The following is a 2542-nucleotide window of genomic DNA, read 5'->3' as shown; positions in this document are numbered from 1 at the left end:
CCAGTGCATGTTTGTTTGTATGAAAGGAAGAAAGAAAATACACAGAAACACTTAGAGGTAGAAAAACAGCCAACAGGGATTGTATTTCCCTTTCTTATTCCAATGAAGCCAATACAACTTTTGTGACAATTTTCTGTGATGTAGGAATTCACAATCAGAAACTCAAACCATTCCATTTCTTGGTGCGAGTCCTTCGAACTCTCATTACTTCCATGAACATAGACTATTCAAAAGTGTTTCTATAAAAATGTATTGATTAGTTATCCAAGCCTTCCCTATAAAAGATGTGTGTGTGTGTGTGTGTGTGTGTGTGTGTGTGTGTGTGTGTGTGTGTGTGTGTGTGTGTGCCGGTGCACCAGAGGGGCAGGGAGAGAGGGGGAAAGAAGGAGAGAGGAGTCTGGAGTTGAGTATGTGCTTAGTGGGTGTTACGGAATCGGGGAACTGAAAGAATAAGTAAGTGGTCTATGTTCTCCAGAAGTTCATATTTTGTCAGTTTCTAATATGTAGACAACAGGAAAATAGTACCATTTTAAAGAAAAGAAAGACTAGGAGAGGATATCTTAATAAGAATTTATTTGATTCCAGCTTGGCTCAGATACCAGTCTCTGTCTTTGAAATATTTACAATCTAGTTGGGAGACAAAGGTTTATACGTGCTCACAGGGAGACACACAGTCCATAGTCACACTCACCAGTTTTCACACTCAGCCAGAAGTATCTTTACTTTTTTTCTCTCTTAAGGGTTTTTTTTTTTTGGGGGGGGGGGAGTGGAGAAATAATTAGTTTAGTTTTTGGTTTTTTTTCAGTGAAGGTACTGGGGATTGAACCCAGGACCTCGTGCATTCTAAGCACGTGCTCTACCACTGAGCTATACCGTCCCCCATCTTTACTTACTTTTATCTCTAAGGTGATTTAGGGTGACATCATTACTTTTGTCCTCTATTATTTTTAGACACAGCTGACTATTTTCCAAAACATGTAATTTCAAAACCCAATGGTGTTTCTTCTCTTTAGCCAATCATTCTCTAACCTAATTTGTATTTTTTCCTACTTAGCGACTCTGAAAAGAAAGATAACTTGCCACATTTTCATGTCAGAAGACTCCTTGGTACTTTTATTTGCATTATGCTGGGAGCTGTTACTTCCGGTCTGAATCAAGTTAAAACCACTCTGACCGCAGGAGATCTCTTGCACCCTAGTAAAAGCCTCGCTGCTTCCCAAACACAGTGTCTTCTCCCTGCCTTGTGGGACAGAAGGGCTTGTTTTTTATATTCTGTTGACCCTCTAGGGAGCTTTGGATGAACTGGTTCTGTCTTCATGTTACACAGCCGCTGTGAGTAAGCCCTTGAATCATGAGTCCTAGGACCCCCACCAAGGTCAGGGGCTTCTGTAAAGAACGCAGATTCTCTGCATCCCAGAGCATCAGCCCACACTTCAGAGAGAGCCCAGCAACGATCTCTGAAGGTGCTTCTGGTTATGAGAAGGCATGAGACGTGGATTGGATGGTCCAAATGTGATGCCTCCCACTTGGAGTAGAAGAGGAGGGCTTGAGATCTATCATGAGGGCTTCTAGCTGCTCTCCATTAACGAGATGCCCATGACTCTTGTGTACCCTGCCCACAGCCCCCTGTGGGGTCTGCTCAATAGGATCATCTCTTAGATTTAAAAAGGATGCTTGTTATGATTTTATCCAACTGAAGGGTTGAAGGAAAATATTAAAAAACTAGGGATCCAAGACAACATTGTGCCTCTGAGATTTGCCTCTCTGCTGTTATTTCAAACTTCAAATAAAAATCCGCAAAACCATTTTCAAAAATATAGACATCAAGGGAATCACTGAACATCCCTGAGGTCGTGGGCATTCGGGCCAGGTGCCGGCTTTCAGCACGGTATTGTTTGACCTCAGATTTTTGTTTTCGCTTTTCCACTGTGAATGCTAGATAATATTTAATATAAGGCTCAGGGAAGCAGGGCAGGATAATAGCATTGACACGACGCTTGCTGGAGAAACAAGAAACATTTTGTAACTTATATACTCCGGCAAAATAAAAATAATTTGCTACTTGAATGCGTTTTGTTATAGCAATGTTTGGTGCGGTAGGTTTTTGTATCACAAGGAATAGCTATGTGAGTTGGGTAAAATATGGGGTGCTTTTGGTTTTCATTAAAACAAAATGAAACAAAGCAAAATAAAACAAAAAAGGAGAACAGGAACAGAACATCCTCTGCTTCCCTGCAAAACCCTAAAGATGCTGTCCCTAGGAGTAATAATTCTGCCAGTGTCTGCTTTCTTGTTGGTTGGTGAAGAACACAGTGCCTCCCCCTCTTCCTGCTTGCACGTCCCCACGCAGATCTCCACCCACCCTTATAGAAGCAGATGTGTAAGATGCAAAGAGTTCATGCCGCGTCTTAATGGTGCAACTCTGGGCACCAGATGAGCTCAACCATTCCTACTGCAGCTGTTGAGTATTTTCAGAAGAGTTTTCAGAAGGGTGAAAGGAGTCTGCTTGGCTCATAGGCTGTAACTGAGGGGGATCTAATTC

General features: G+C 42.1%; 1 non-coding gene across 1 annotated transcript; it reads right to left on the bottom strand.

Annotated features, from left to right (window-relative positions):
* Positions 1-805: 805 nt before the first annotated feature.
* Positions 806-877, bottom strand: TRNAS-AGA (transfer RNA serine (anticodon AGA)). The gene has a single exon. It is a non-coding gene; the product is annotated as a tRNA-Ser (tRNA).
* Between the last annotated feature and the right edge of the window lie 1665 nt (positions 878-2542).

This window comes from Camelus dromedarius, chromosome 10, assembly GCF_036321535.1.
Source record: "Camelus dromedarius isolate mCamDro1 chromosome 10, mCamDro1.pat, whole genome shotgun sequence".
Taxonomy (NCBI): Eukaryota; Metazoa; Chordata; class Mammalia; order Artiodactyla; family Camelidae; genus Camelus; species Camelus dromedarius.
This window is presented reverse-complemented; position numbering and strand designations above follow the sequence as displayed.